This window comes from Vicia villosa, linkage group LG7 (assembly GCF_029867415.1).
Source record: "Vicia villosa cultivar HV-30 ecotype Madison, WI linkage group LG7, Vvil1.0, whole genome shotgun sequence".
Lineage (NCBI taxonomy): Eukaryota > Viridiplantae > Streptophyta > Magnoliopsida > Fabales > Fabaceae > Vicia > Vicia villosa.
The window spans coordinates 105170354-105187409 of record NC_081186.1 but is presented as its reverse complement, the minus strand read 5'-3'; the positions used below and the strand labels follow the sequence as shown (position 1 = coordinate 105187409).

General features: G+C 34.8%; 1 long non-coding RNA gene across 2 annotated transcripts; it reads right to left on the bottom strand.

The window, feature by feature from the left end:
* Nucleotides 1-8577: 8577 nt before the first annotated feature.
* LOC131618164 (uncharacterized) lies at nucleotides 8578-10882 on the bottom strand. 2 transcript variants are annotated; one of them, XR_009288757.1, is made up of 5 exons: nucleotides 10337-10882; nucleotides 9987-10264; nucleotides 9378-9461; nucleotides 9127-9291; nucleotides 8578-8890 (listed from the first exon to the last, which is right to left on the bottom strand). It is a non-coding gene; the product is annotated as an uncharacterized LOC131618164 (long non-coding RNA). The 2 variants fall into 2 exon arrangements; XR_009288756.1 differs by having other exon boundaries at nucleotides 9987-10880.
* Nucleotides 10883-17056: the final 6174 nt, after the last annotated feature.

Genomic DNA, 17056 nt, shown 5'->3' with positions numbered 1-17056 from the left:
TACAGCTGTGTTGTATTGTAACCATTTGTGTTAACTAGTTACACACGCGAATTTTCAGCTTTTCTTGTTGTTTAAGATTTTGTTTTAGGTCCTAATTATTGTAATACTCTTGTATAAATGTCTTGGAGGCATCTCATCTCAAGTTTAATGCCATTATTGATTCTCACCCTCAATTACTCTCTCTCTCTCTCTCTCTCTCTCTCTCTCTCTCTCTCTAATTTTGTTCTTCTCCACAAGCACTAAACCTCCATTGATTTACCCATTGTGTGATTTTATGTTCTAACATTTGGCATCAATAGCTTGATTATGATCCATAATAAAGAGATACTAATTGGTAAAGAGGGAGATCATTCGAGATGAACATGATAAGGTATGTGCATTGTTAGACAAGGAGAAGTTAGAAGTTACAGCAACTCCAATGAAAACTGTGAGTGCAATATCCTCTCTTAGATATTTTGAATGATGTCAAAACTAGGTAATATTTAGTATTTGTACATTAGACATTATCTCTTTATGTCTGAGTTGCATTTTCATCTTAGGATACTTAAGGATCGAGTCAAAAGGTTTTGGACATGTTAAGATCTTCAAAAATGTGCATTTTATGAAAAATCTTTTTTGGAGTCAACTCATTCGTGTTAGGAGCCGACTCCCACTGAAAAAAATCTGAAAAGGAAACTCTTTAGTCTAAAGGAGTCTACCCCTAGGGTATTGGAGTCGATACAAAGCACGAAGGAATCGACTCCCACGAGCTACGTATCTCCCACTGAAACAACTTTTCAAAATTCTTTCCGGTCCAACAGAAGTCGGCTCCCAAGCTGTATGGGTCGACTCCCTTGCCTTTGGAGTCAACTCCCACTATTCAAAATGTCCAATTTTATAATTTTGCAACCCTATTTTTTTTTGTTTTGTGCTTTCACACACACGCATGTATATATATATATATATATATATATATATATATATATATATATATATATATATATATATATATATATATATATATATATTCATGCATCATTTCTCTTTATTGAAACCAAAAATATATGCAAAATTGTGTTCATTCCCTTAATGCATACATACAATAACTACACATAATAGTTTTGTTGAGTGATCTTGAGATAGTTTGATAATGTTCAATTGGGATTCGTTGTAATCAATTGGGTTGGAAATTCTGTGGGGGTTTCAAGATAGATCCATTTCGGTTTTCTTCTAAGATCAAGGATTAATTTGAGAGTTTTTCATAAGATTGTGCAATTTGAATTCAGCCGAGTGAAAGCTTTAAAGAACGGGGATATTTGTCAATGGAGTACGGAAACCGGAGGATCACTTTGGTAATCTTGGGTCAGGATATGTTTGCAATTTGGATTCATCCAAGTGAAAGCTTCGAAGAAAGGATTTTGTTGAAGGAGTAACGGTAACCGGAGGATCAAATTGAAAGTATTCGGTTAGGATCAACATCAACCATAGGGTTTTGAAGGTTGGATGGCTAATTTTTTCTTGTAAAACTATATTTACAAAGATTAATTTTCATTATCTCAATTTCTTTCAAAATGGAAACAGACATACCCATAGCGAAGCCGATTAGAAAATTGCCTAAAAAATCCTTGTGTCTCTTTTTATTTTCAACTCTCTACCGATTCCCACCATCCCACCACTAATTTTTATTTTATTGTCAATGACTCAGACTGTTGCTGCATTTTTTGCTTCCATGAACCGGAAAATATCAGTCACTTGTTTGACACGTGCACGTTAACTAGAAGAATTTGGACAAAAGTGGGTCAATGGCTGGGTGACTCTGAATTTGTCCATGGAGGAGTTGAGGAATTTCTTGGATCATGCTGATAAGGTTAAGGCTAAAGAAGATCGTTTAACTGTGGGGATTATTTGGTTAGCGATTTTGTGGAATGTGTGGATAATGCGAAACACCATTCTCTTTAAAGATAATATCTTTAACTTTGATGAGTGTTTTTCGGCTATCGTTCTGAACTCGTGGAAGTGGTTTAGAGTAGTTAACGGATCTTCTTTAGCTTGTAATTTTTATGCTTGGAATATTTTCCCTCTATTTTATATAAAGAGGTGATTGTCTGTGTATTCAGTTTCCCGATTTTATTAATACCATTACTTATTTTAAAAAAAAAAACTCTCTCTATCAATTACCGGCCACCATCACCAATTTTTTTTTTATATTTTAAATTCATATTTTTTTTTCATGTGACACTATAATACAATCAGTATATCATATCATATATTATACTATAATCCTAATCCTAGAATGTCTCTAATTTTTTGTCTAATATTCTACAATGTTTCTATTATTTTTTTACATGTATAAATATTCAAATAGTAAGATGTGTGTTGAGCTATTACAATAAAATTTTATGCATATTTATTATCTCACTTGTTTATTTATTAACTATCATTTTAAGATTTTACACCTATTATATTTTATAATCATCTTATTTTTCTATAATATTTGTTTCTTTATTATTCTCTTTCTTAATCTATAAATGGTTTTATTCTATTTCTTTAGGGGAGTTATATTGCTCTTTGTATTAAAGTTAATTTAATTCATTTAAATAATAAAGTATTTATTATTGAATAATATAAATATGAGACACTCTTTAAAAGTTTAAAATGGTATGTTCTTGTTTAGAAATATTTATATTTAATGTATTCGAAATTGAAATAATTGACGGTTTCAAGAAATAAATAGTATGTTTTTGTTTAAAAATATTTGTATTCAATGATTTAGAGATTCAATAATTGATTTATTTAAATAATATTTTTTATAATCAAAATCTTTATCAAGTGCCTGTAAGATACTAGTTAACGTGACATCTTCTAGGCTGAATATTCTTTCGAAGATGTGTGGTTTCAGGATTGGTGCCTACCCGTTTGTTTATCTTGGAATTCCTATCTTTAAGGGCAGGCCTAAAGCGGTTTATCTACATCCTATTGCGGATAAGGTGAAAAATAAATTAGCTTTCTGGAAGGGTTCTTTATTGTCCTTTGCCGGCAGGGTGGAACTTGTTAAATTCGTTATTCAGAGCATGCTTATTCATAGTTTTGCTGTTTATGCGTGGCCGATTTCTTTAATTCGAGACATCGAGCAGTCGGTTAAGAGGTTTATTTGGAGTGGAGATGTTACTAAGACTAAGGTTATAACAATTTCGTGGAAGGTCATGTGCAATCCGATAGTGGAAGGTGGGCTCAGGCTTCGTTCGTTGGTAACGCTGAATGATGCTTATAATTTGAAATTAGCCTGGGATTTGTTAAATTCTAAGAATGATTGGGCAGGAGTGCTTCGGCTAAGGGTTCAGAGGAAAGGTAATTTCATCAATCATCACATTTACTCCTCCATCTGGTCTAGTCTCAAGGCAGAATTGGCAACAGCGGTGGACAATTCTTCTTGGTGTTTAGGCAACGGTGATTCTATTAATCTTTGGTGGGATAAGTGGTGCGGTTCGGCTTTTCACCTCGAGTCTGATGCGGTTCAGTTGGAAGATCAAAAAGTCAGCAGCCTTATAGTGAATGGTAAATGGGATTTTTCTAATTCTTGCAATCATATTCCTTCTTCAATGTAGCGTCGGATCCTTGCTCAGCATATCCCGTTTGATCTTCGTCCGGATGCAAGAGTTTGGAATCATTTTCAATTTGGAGATTTATCTGCTAAAGATTGCTTTGAATTCAAAAGGGCGAAAGGCATTCGTAAAAGCTGGTGGAGTTGGATATGGTCAAAATCTATTCCCCCCTCGAAGTTGTGCTTTATGTGGAAGCTTTTTAATAACAAGTTGTCCACAGATGATCAATTGAAGCGGCGTAGTTTTTCTTTACCATCTCGTTGTGATCTTTGTCGGGTAGCGGAGGAATCGGTTCTGCATCTTTTCTTTGAGTGCAGTGCTGCTGCCCATTTTTGGCACTGGTTTAAAAATCAGATGAATTGTCATAGGCCGGTTAATGGATGGGAATGATGTGGAAAATCTCCTCACTTCTGCTGGTACAGGACAGAGACAGACTGTCATCACTGCTGCGGTTATTTTCATTCTCCATACTATTTGGTCCGCTCGCAACCAGGTCAGATTTCATGATATCAATATTAGTTTCAATTCTTCGGTTACGTTCATTTTAGACGTTGTTGCTTTAGCTGCTAGTAACACGGATGGATCGTTTTTGGATATGTTTGACTTTGAAATTCTTAAGAGGTTTAGAATTGTTATCCGTCCCCCCAAAGCTCCTAATATCGTCGAGGTTATTTGGAAACCTCCTCCGTTGAATTGGATCAAAATTAATTGTGATGGAGCTTTTTCTTCTGGTCTTTCTGCTTGCGGCGGCATTGCGAGAAATTGTAATGGAGAATTTTTGGTAGCTTTTATTGTTGGTTTGGATGTGTCAAACTCGCTCATCGCCGAACTTTCCGGTGCAATGTTTGCTATTGAGTTCGCCCATGAGAGAAATTGGCATAGGCTGTGGTTGGAGTCCGATTCCGTGGCGGTGGTCAAAGCTTTTAATACTCCATACTTGGTTCCGTGGAACATTAGAAACAAATGGGTGAATTGTATAAATTTAATCACTAATTGGAATTTTGTAGTCTCTCAATTTTTCGGGAGGGTAATAGTTGTGTTGATGAGCTTGCTAACTTAGGTCTTAACCTTACTGATTATTCTTTTTTTGATTTCATCCCGATTAGCCAAAGAGCAGATTTTGTAAAGAATAGGCTTGAGATGCATTTCTTTAGGTTTGTCAATTCGTGATAGGATTTTGGTTGATATCCCCCTATCTTTTTTTATCAATCTTCTTTTATATATATCAACCTTCATTTAAAAAATTATTATTATTACTATTATTATATGATTAACATATTTAATTAAAATAAATCCTGAAATATATGATATATAATATTTTTATTTTTGTGATCATATAATATTTATGAACTGTTTATAATACCATACTATTTTAGTACGATTTAACTCACACAACACTTATTTATCTAACAATCACATATCATACATTTTATATCTATTCTTTTAAATATCACCATTTAAATATGTCATGATATTTTATATAATGTATGTGATGTTTATTACTCCGTTTGATTTAGTTTTATTAACTTTTGCTTTAAAATATTTTAGACATATGATTTTATATATTCATAGAATTTCCTTATATTGTAACATTTGAATTTACATCTCTTATTTTCTCTTCTATTCTTATACTTTAATTTCATAGTTTAGATACATTATGGCACTCTTTTATACTATAAAATTTTACGTGATATTTCTTATGCACTATTTTATATTAATTAATGATTTCACACAAATCCATACATATTTTATTTTGATGGAATTATTTATATTTATTCTACTTTACCCTTAATCACTATATCTCATTATATTTATTTTTCTCTTTGCAATAAAATTTAAAGAGTATTATTGGCAAAAAAAAAATATTATTACAGTGAGTTAAAAAATAGGATCAAACTTTATAGATATAAAATAAATAGGAGTACAACTTTTATTACAAAAATGATAGTGGTAAAAACAAACATAAAAACAAATGAATTGGTGGAGTAATGATCAACATCATTTATGGATTCATTTTTGCCTTAGATTGCTTGAATGTTTATTTAATTTAAATCATGCTCTAAGGAATTTTTAATATTTAAAAAATAAATTTTATCATAACATTTAATTTCAATACAATGAACATATCTTAATGTTTAATCTTAATATATATTAAAAAATGCACTTTCAACAAAAATTAATTTTATTCTAATTTCCAATTATATGATAATATAAGGTGATTAATTTGATAAAAAAAAACATTTATCAAATAGACCTATCTTCAACAAGTTTTTATTAACCATTGTGTAAAATAATTTTAAACCATCACTATGACCATTAAATTTATATATTTTATCTTTATTACATAATTTTAAACCATCACTCTGAAATATATGTTTAATTATAATACTATGTGTTTTATTATAATATTTGTTTAAATATATATTAAATTATTTAAAAATTTAAAATTAAATAAAAACAATCCTATAAAATTGATCTTATCAAGGAACATCAGGTGCAATGGAGATGTCTAGTAAATTATTAATTACAACTGGTTATAGATGTTTTTCTTTTTACAAATTTCTACATGCATGTTACAGAAAGCTTTTGGACAGTGTCCACCATGCAGGTTACACTAACACTGTCCTATGATAAAAGAAAGAAACACGTGGGTATGGTCGTAGTGTATTGGAGACATGCATAATCAATGGCTCAAAAGTCACCATCCTAAATTTTCATTTGTTAACCACGGATGCATTTGTTAACCACACATGCATGTGTATCATTTAATTTAATTGGTGCTATTTATTCATTAATTTTGCTCAGTTAATTAATTAAGTCAATTTTAATTATTTTGAACAAATTAACTATGTGAAATTAATGGTTAAAAGTGAATCAAAGATAAAATTTTATATTTAAATATAGCACACTCATGCATTAGAATAGTTCTATAAATTGGAATGATTTGAACTCAATATTATTCCTACAAAACAATAAAGAAAACAAAAAATACTCATTTATATACACTATGAGCAAAACGACTACTTCACTTGTTCTATTTCTTCTTCTTGTAGCCATATTTTTTAATGGTTATAATGTTGTGGAAGCAGGAAGAGCTAATCAATCGAAGAAAGAGGATGGTATTTACAAATCTCAAAAATTTGGAAAGTGTGTAGATTGTATGATTTTGTATAGCATGTGCTTGAGTACTCCTTACTTTTGGCCAGTCTATGGTAAGTTTTGTACCGATGCCACAAACGTCGCACTTAATAGAAGCGACACTCCTAAGCTTGAAAGTGATCTTCTTCCATGATGATAAGAGATATTGTAGCCATGTCGAGCTTGTGTGTTATTGATATGTATATCTATGTAGTATTTAAAATATGTTGTTTATTATCTGAGTGAGTTTTGCATCAAGATGTTATAGCTATGTACTCTTTATTTTTGTGCTATGAAGTTTGTATTAAGTTGCTATGCTAAATTTTTATAAATAAAAGTAAGGAGTGTTTGTCAAATACATTGAAAGACTGAGATTTAGGATCTTCTTTACTTTTTCATTCCACTCAATATAGTCCTAATCACTTCATAACACCACATATTATCTAGTTAAACAATCATGAGGCTCACATCAATGAGAAAGAAGTATGATACCGTTAGTTGGAATTATTTAAGGTTTATTTTGACCAAAATGGGATTCGGAGGTAAGTGGATGAAGTGAAAAGGTAGACATCTCTCCATGGGAGGGAGAGTTGTTCTGTTAAATGTTGTTTTGAATGCTATTTCTATTTACTCTTTGTCCTTCTATAAAGCTTTGGTCAAGGTTTTGAAAGAGATTCGGAGTATTCAAAGCAATTTTTTGTGGAAAGGTTGTGAGAATAAATAGTATATTCGTTGGGTCAGCTGGGACTCGACTTATAGACCAGTGGAAAGCGTAGGTCTGGGTATCAAAAATATAGAATTGTTTAATAAAGCTTTACTGATGAAGTGGAAATGGAGGATCGTAAAGGAAAAAGAGGCCAATTGGAGTGGGCTATTACAGCATAGGTACGGGAATCCGAAGGTGAAAATGTTCCTTAGTAACAATAATTTAATCAACAGTGGGGATTCTATATGGTGGAAGGTTCTTATTCTTGTGGATATGATGATCGAAGATGATATAAATTATTTTTCTACTAACATTTCTTGTAGGTTGCACATTGGTAGGAGTGTTTCTTTCTGGCATAGTCATTGTTAGGCAATCAAACTTTGAAGGAAGCCTTTCCAAAAGTTTACTTTTATGCATAAAATCCTTTTTGTCCTGATGTCATACCCCAAATTTGTCCTACCCTTTATTTCATCTGGCTTAGGCTTTTCATTCATGTGCATATCTCCATTAGGTCATCTAACATACCATGCAGGATTAATCACTAAATTTGGCTTAGAATCAAAGAGCTTGGAAATGGGTGGTTTATACTTCATTCAAGGCGGATTCGTCTTGGACTATCTATGAGCATGGATCAAGGGAATTATAGTTTAACTTATGATCACTATGGATTTCTGTTTCATCATTGTACAAAGCTATTTTACACCAAAGCGGTCTCATTTGAATTCTCTTCAGTTGTAAAAAAGAGCTTGCTTAGATGGCTAGAATCACGTGATATTTACTGTGGGTCCGAATTCCCTTTGACCCCTTCGTGATTCGAAGAATGTCCTCTAATTAGTCGTTACGTTTTGATCTATACAAACTATTTATTTGGTTCTCACGAGGGGCTTCGATATGAATATGATAATTGGCATCTCATCTCATGGTTTATCTCAAGACAAGATGCAAATTGAGGAGATCCGAATTTGAATTTGGTAATAAAGATGATGTTTCAGTAATATTCCAAATAAAGATCAAGCTATAAATACCCTCCTCCATTTCTAGCCACAGAAATTCAAAAGAAAGACACTTTGTACATTGAGTTCCGAATTCATGGAAGAAGGAGTCCATTCAATATCATTGTATGTTCATTATATAATCCATATTCAAAGGAAAGGGAGATACAATCAGCAAATTACATTAAGTTCTATGGTCTCATTCAGCTGCATCCTAATTTCACACTGTTATTTTACAAAGAAAAAGAGAAAAGAATTCTACAATCCATCAAAAATACAACTTTTATTACAAGACCAAGTCCAATCTGTTACAAGGTTCAGTTAAGTCTACATCACATTGCAAACTATCTTAATCCTGAGCTACATCATGAGCAGCTTTGCTCCATATCTTAATACATCAAACCATGGGCTTCATGTTCAATATCCTCTTGCTCCTGTACCAGAAGGAAAATCGCCGACGGCATTAAAGCAGCCTGCACACAAAATCCAAACTGAATTAATTAACAGCTAACAAATCTTTTCTAATCTATTCCCAATTTCATGACAGTTTTTTCAAGAACATAACCTATTCAAACAAGCTACAAAACCTACAGCACCACACAAAATTCAAACCAAAACCATACAATTCAACATACATTCCATTATAAAATTACCTACTGCTTCCAATTCAAAACCATTTCATACAAATCCATAAATCAAAAAGGCATACCGATAATTCACACTAGCCGCCCGACTTGTACAAAGCCATTCACGTTGTGATTCTACAAGAATGTCCTAACTCAGCGCATGAAAAAAGCAATACACACATCCAGTTCAAAATCCAAACAGCTCCCACACTACATTCAAATTACTTCACTGTTAATAAAGCCAGTCCCTGCATCATTAACAAAGAAAAAACCATAAGCTATCCTAAAGCCTATTCTTTACTCAAATCTTCAAAAACAAAAGGATGTATCTCACACTTCTTTAAGCTACCGATTCCCAAAACAATAAACCGCAGCATTCGATTCGTCGTGCTATGCCAATCTGAATCAACATACAACCCTGCATCAGAAAACAAATCAGTTAGTGTACAAGCTGGATCCTCCATGAGAAAAGACTCAAGCTGCCCCAAACACAGTTCAACGCCACGTGATAAACCGAAGTCAGAACTGTTACCTTTAGCATACAACAATACAACATTCAGAGTATCAATTACCACCACAGTACAGGGTATATGTGTATCTCGTTCCATTTCAAAGGGCACCATCGACATATAGTCAGTGCGAAAGAAAAACAATGCAGCGGAACCAAGGCATACAAGTTCATACAAAGAAAAATAGGTGCAGTGCAGTTCAGACCCAAGTCAGTTACCAATTACTAACATTCAGCCAGCAACTTCCTACCTCCTATAACTAACAAAACAGAAAACAACCTAACTAACTTTCATTTCCGAATGTAGCTAACAGTTATCAAACAAAAATAACAGAATTCCTAACTGAATTCTATAACCAAAACCTGACTAACAGAAAAGGGTGGAGAAAAGAGTTCAACAGAATCAGAAACGGAAAATCAGAAGAAGATATCAACCTTTAATCTCGGACTCTCTCTTCTTTTTCACACTCCGCACGCATCACCTTCGACCACCATTTCACACGCCACTTTCCTCCACCTTCAGACTTCAACATTCATCTGGCTCCCTTCTTCTACCTCTCTTCACTTCATCAACCACCAATCTTCAACCTCTGCGGAAACTCCACAAAATCGATCTTCTTCTCTACTCTTTCATCATCACCATAACCTTCTTCATCTTCACACTGAATCAACGATCTGCAACCATCCACCTTCAGCTCTCTCCATCCTTCAATCTGCAAACAAAAGAAACAACAATCAAAAACCAGATTCACGAAGTCAGAAGAATCAATTCTTCATATCACCACCATCATTCGTCATCTGTTCGTCACCAAGAACGCTACAATCTCCACCGTCATCAAATCTTCATTCTCTCTTCAACCTACATCCTCACCATCAACCATCGACAAAACTCCATAGAACTCCATCGACAACGACTCCAGCGTCAACGTTTCTTCACCATCTTCAATCAAGATTCGATATCCATCAAATCATCGATCGTTGTCCAACTCTGAGAATCGCAACCAAATCATCTTCATCGCAACTGCAGAGAATCATCAACCTCATCATCATGTTGAATCCATAAGTAGGGGCGAGAACGAACGGCGAAGAGAGTTCAAGATCGAGAAAGGGAACTGAGAGTATCGGAGAAAGATGAGCGAGGGAGAAGAATGCCGGTCGCTTAGAGAATCCGAGAATGGAAACCACCACACCGTCTCTGTCTCCTCCGCCGCGGCTTCGTGAGTGCAAGGAGGAAGAGGAGAAAGAAGAACGTGAGATGAATGGTCACAACTCTCAAACCCTAATCCCCTTTTAAGTTTATCTTGATTATTTTAATTAATTGACATTAATTGAATTTAATTTGAAATGGAACAAAGTTTAATTGGTGATTTAGGTTTGATTAGTGGATTATAAGTTTGATTAAGCAAATATAAAATCTGGATCAAAGACAATCCTTGGGCCATGTACGAATTGCTGTTATTCACCCCCCTGCTAAGCCCATCGCCATTTTTGGCGTCTCACAATAATCTGAACAAAAACAAACTGGGCCTTAGCGCCACTGACTTTCTGCACCCCCAAGGATTAGGTCCAAACGCGCTAGTAGCATGAATATAGTTCAATTCATCTTTACTTTCTCACCCTCCAGACTTAGGCAGATTTGCACATTGCTTAGAAATTGTTTCCTTTCCAACTTTTGCTTACTAAATCATTTTTCCATGAAATAAAAAATAAATAAAAATATGTTTTAGATAGTTTTATGTGTGTAAATAATTGTAATATTTTCTTAAGGATTTTTAGAACCTTCTTGCTATTTTAAACAAATCATTTACTTTGGTATGTTCATGTTTCTTTTGATTTTGATAGAGTTTGCAAAGTAATTTCGTTTAGTACCTTAGGACTAGAATTTAATTACCAATTTTTGTATGATTCCAGTAGACTAACCCATGATGTTGTGTATAAAAAATGAACTCCTAATTCTTTGTTTTGATTGGTATTTGGTTAGTTTCCTTTAGCTCGATTAACGTGTGCTTCTAATAGATACTTGTGACGTTTGCGCTCTCAAATTGAAATGCATTCATGCAATAATGTTGGTTCCTTTTTGTACATATGATTAGAGATGTTTAGAGGTCCTAAGACCTGTAATTGAAAATTTTAGATCATGTTTTCCTATTTTACTCGATTTTTCTTTCTCACATGTGAATACTTTGTTTTTGGTTGACGATCGCACCGTAACTTGTACAAATGACCCGTAATTTTGTGTGGAACTTATTGGCGTGACTTTTTGGTTGCTTAGGCATCTAGTATAGGCTATTTGCTACTGACTTCAAGCCTAGTTCATGTGTCCACTTGTTTTTGTCTTGATTAATTGATGTTTGTCCGCTAACTGGTAAGTAATGACGTATGCGATACTTTGGTAACTTCTTGTGGATGTTTTTGTAGGGTACCGTGATGCTTTTGTATTTGATTTGGGACATTCAATCCCATGTTTTGCTACTGACTTGGAGCTTCTTTCCCTTGTTTCCATGCTTAGCCTCTCATTTCTTACTTTGATTTAGATTACATCTTGTTATTGCTTGCCATGTTCCCTTAGACTCTTCCTTCTTTGCTAAGAGGAATTGAGATAGGATAGGTATCCTTGACCTTAGGGCCATTCATAGATTAGAATGTTAGATCTAGTTCCCTATTGCATTCTTTTTCTTTTTCAACTCTTTAAAACATTAATAAACGGAAGATGCGAATCACATTAAACAAGTGATAGAGAAATGAGTGGGATTCATTCCCTAATCTATTTCTCAATCACTTAGTGGCATAGAAACGAGTGGGATTTATTCCCTAATCTGTTTCTCGGTCACTACCTAATGGGAGAGAAATGAGTGGGATTCATTCCCTAATCTGTTTCTCAAACATTAATTAATGGGAGAGAAATGAGTGAGATTCATTCTCTAATCTGTTTCTCAAACATTACATAATGGGATGGAAGCGAGTGGGATTCATTCCCTAATCTGCTTCTCGATCATTATACATTTTATGTGATTCGAATCGTGAAGTAAATTCCCTTAAAAAATACACAACCAAAAACACTTAAAACGTCTAACAATGGTTCAGACTAAAGCAAAGTAGAGAAAGTGGTGAGTGGCCCGGTATTGGGAACTGTTCACCACTCATCTACCCTAAAAGACACAAACCAATCATTTCTTTTCCTTTTGCCTCGTTGGCACCTAAGGGCAATGTCATTTCCGTTTGTACGCATCGTAGGTCGTCCCTTATGCAAGAACGTGAACGTTGACTCCGCCCAATAAAAAACACAAAAACAAACAGAAAATCTTTAGCCGAGCTACGGTAACTCTGATTCCTGAAAAGGATACGTAGGCAGCGGGGTAGGGCCCGTGCGAGTACAATTCTTTCTTTTCCCTACATTTCGCATTCATTTCGCATTTAGACATAGACATAGTTATACACCCTTTAGATAGAAACAAACATAGGTGGATACCATCGAGTACGATGGGCGCGAGGGGTGCTAATACCTTCCCCTTGCGTAATCGACTCCCGTACCTTGATTCTCTGGTCGCAAGACCCTGTTCCTTCCTTTGTTAGGTTTCCTGGTATTCCTTTCCCTTATGGGATAAATATATTGGTGGCGACTCTGTTCATTTTTCGCGAGCGTGCGACACCTGAAGGTGGTTAGGTGTTTCTTGTAAAACCACTTCAGGTTGTTCCTTTTTTGATGGATTTACCTCTCCCTTAGACTATTTTGGGTAGAGTTGGTATCCTATCTTGTTGAGTTTGAGAACCCCTTGTACTCGGTTCAATAATAGTTTTTATTGATTATTAAAAAAAATTATGACTATCCAAAAGTATGTCACCAAGATGAAGTTTGAGAAGAGGAAACCTGTTCAGAAATATGATTCTGGCTCTGAAGCTGATGAACAATGGTTTACCTTCATGAATTCTCGTGCTTGTCCTGAAGATCAAGTCTAAAGACGTGTCCTGATTTTGTTTTGATCATTTGGCCCTTGTATTTAGGTATGTTTTTATTTTGTTTTGGATATGTAATGGCTTCATAGCCTCTTGTTTTTGTATGTTGACAATAACTAAGTATTGATGCTCTAGCATCGGGTTCAACATTCATGCTTTTGGTTACTTACTCTTGATCTGATGTATGTGCTAACCTACTGACCTCTTAGCTGACTGACTAATTTATGAGGAACACCTTTTCCAAATCATGGCAACGAGAAGGAGTAATGGTCTGTGTAGTGAAGTTTTGATATCTACTAACTCTGCTATTAATTGCGTGGTGTATGATTTCAACTGATATACTTCTGATTATGCTTAGTACCATGTAGTACTAACTGATGTGATTGGGACTAATTGGTGATTGATCTGATCCTGATCTGATTATATGTGCATATATGCTGAAGCAACTTGAATGACATATGGCCCTCAACATTATTATCGTGTGTGTTAGTAGTAGCTTTTGATTTTCAATCTACTAACTCTAACTGTGTTTACATGCATGACTAACCCATCTTGAATGATTGCATGTTGATTATGGAGCTTTATATGTAGCATTCTCATGTGTGTGTAACTACCCCATGATTCATGTGTGTATAACTACCTCATGATCTCTGGCCCACAAACTCATGTGAGTTATTACCTCATGATTTTTTGTCTAAGCTACTAACTTCTGTGGATGCTGATGTTTGTTCTGATGGGATATTCTTTTGCTACTGCTGATTGGTCTGAGTATGGAATGCCCTTGATATCCAGTTGTGTCTTGATTGAAGAGTTATTTTGCTAATTTTTTTCAAAGGGGGACATTGTTGTTCCTTTTGATTGCCTGCTGGATTGGTGTCATTATGCAAAACAACATGATGTTTGTTCAAGCCGTTTGATGCAGAAGGGACACATGTGGAACACAATGTTTCAACATGTGTGCTGCAACATCTGGTCTATGGCAACAAAAATATGGTATTGTAGTTTTGGCTTGGGCTTAATCCTATCCAAGATTCACTATACAATAAAAGATCTACAAGTCATGGAGAAGAGTTAATTTGGATGTTCTCGTGCGACACGTGGAACGCGATATTCCGACATGTGTGTTGCTCAACATACGCCCTTATCAGCAGGCCTTGATAAATGTTGATGATTGTGCGTTTTTTATTAAGACTTAATCAAATTTGATACAGTTTATTTAGCAATGTGTGGCTGATTTGTTTGACAGTTATTGAAGATCAAATCAAATTTGAATTTGAATATAACAAATATATCTTTTGGAGATTTTTATGGAGAAATCAAATCCAACAAAATTCTAAATTATTCTAGACGAATTTAAGTCAAAGATCCATGAAAAAAGAGCCCAAAATACATTGTTATATAAGGAGACTCAACTCTCATGTTTTGGAAGGTTTTCTATGCAAGATTGATTTCTTTGTGTTTAGGGTTTGTGAGTCCTCTATTTCTTGTATTCCACACTAATGTCATTATAAAAATTAGTGTTGAATCTTTAAGTACACCACTTTATGTTTTAGTAACTTGGAATAGTTGTTGGTTTGTCTTAGTTAAGTTATAAATTCAGCAATCAATAAGTTGGTATTGAGGTTTATCACTTGGGATTAGTGATTTAGGAAAAGTGATAGGGATTCTCATATTTAGGGGGGAGACCTAAATAGAAAGTCACTATAATTAAGAAGAGGCTTTGAACATCATGGGGTTCTGATCGGGAAATAGCAACTGTACTACTTTTTACCGATGTAGTTATTAAAGTGGAGATTTATCCAAGTATCGATCACAAGGACTGCGGATAAAATATAAGCCAGGACTAAATTTCAATTGAACAAAAAGCTATGGTTGGTTTTTGATTTGTTTGATAAAAGCTAACTAACTGTTTATAATTAAAAACGATAAGTAAATGATAATTTGGTACAAATATGAGAAGATATGCTAAGGTTGATGTATAAATCTTACGTGACTCCTTGAGAACACCGTTGTTAACGAAAAGATGTGACTACAATTGAGTATCAATTCTATAAAATGGTTTTCCCTAATTCCTTAGTGGAGAACTTCTTAATACTTAAAAGTCAATTTCAATTCCTCAATAATTGAATTTAGTATTAAGACATTATGCATCGTAATCTAGAATGGATGATCACTATAGTGAAATCCTTATTCCTAAGCAATTTACCGGTAGTGTTTTGATTCAAAATGCATTAGGGAGGTGTGCCACGCCTAACCCTAACCGTAGATCGATAAAATATTTTCCAATATGATAAAGCATGAAAAACTTTGAATCATAAACTCAATTTATAAAAACATCAAATTCATCAACAACGGTTTTAACAAGTCATTACATGAAAAGATTTAGGGACATCACCCTAGCATAGAATAGTTTAGCTACTCATAGTGTTCAAGAAAATAACAAGAGTAAATGTAGACATTACAAGAAATTATCGGTCGATATGATTTCCAATCGCGATTGCTCTTGAAGATCTCTTCCAAATCCCTTGATTGCTCTTTCTCTGTAATTCTCTATTCTGAATGATCCAAGATGCCCCAACCTTCTTCCCGTTAGGTTTTAGTAGTGTTGGCTCACATCCCCAGTATCCGAAAGGTCCGAAATACCCTTAATGAGTTCAAGGCTTTCAAAATCTCAAAAGTTGGAAATCTGCCCGCGCCTGCCAACACGGGCCGTGTGCAGGAACACGGGTGCCCGTGTTGTTCCTCTGCTCCTTTGTCAAAAATCCACTTTCTGCTCATCTTTTCACACGGACCGTGTGCAGGAACACGGGTGCCCGTGTGAAACCTCTGCCTAGCCTTCAAGAAATGTTTTTCCATCCACTTTTTGACACGGGCCGTGTGCATGCACACGGGTGCCCGTGTTGACCTCAGCTTTGGCTCTTTTGGCTTCTTTTTCCGCTCGTGCGCGCCATAAGTTTCTACCTCTCCCGTGCATCAACCTGGCCAAACACAAACTAACAACCAACGCATAAAACGGCACTTGTATAATACTCAAAACACACTAACATGCAACAACATCACACAACCGAAAAACAAGAAACTTACTTTAAAAAACATAAGACAATGCCACTTAGTATTACCAAGATTACGAATTTCGGTCGGAAAAAGATGCGGAAACTTACTAGAAATGGTGACCGATCACAACCCCACACTTATCTCATTGCTTGTTCTCAAGTGATGTATCGAGGCAAAATAGAGGTCACCTACGAGATTCTTTTCTCCACAACACAATCAGGTTTTTCGCAAGATTCCCACACTTAGCAATCGATTTTCTGGTTTCCTTCTTCAAACTATTGACTGCATTCTCACTTTCGAGCACGTTTTCACCTGCAAGCTTTTCACACTCTCACAAAATCTCTCCGGGTTAAAGTGTCTACACTCACAGTATCAAGGCATGCATATTACTTTCAACTTTGAATAAATTCTCAAATCACTACACACACGGATTGCACACACTTCATGAGGTCTTAGGGCTGTATCGAGGCTTGGGTTTGGTGGGTAAACAAGAAACG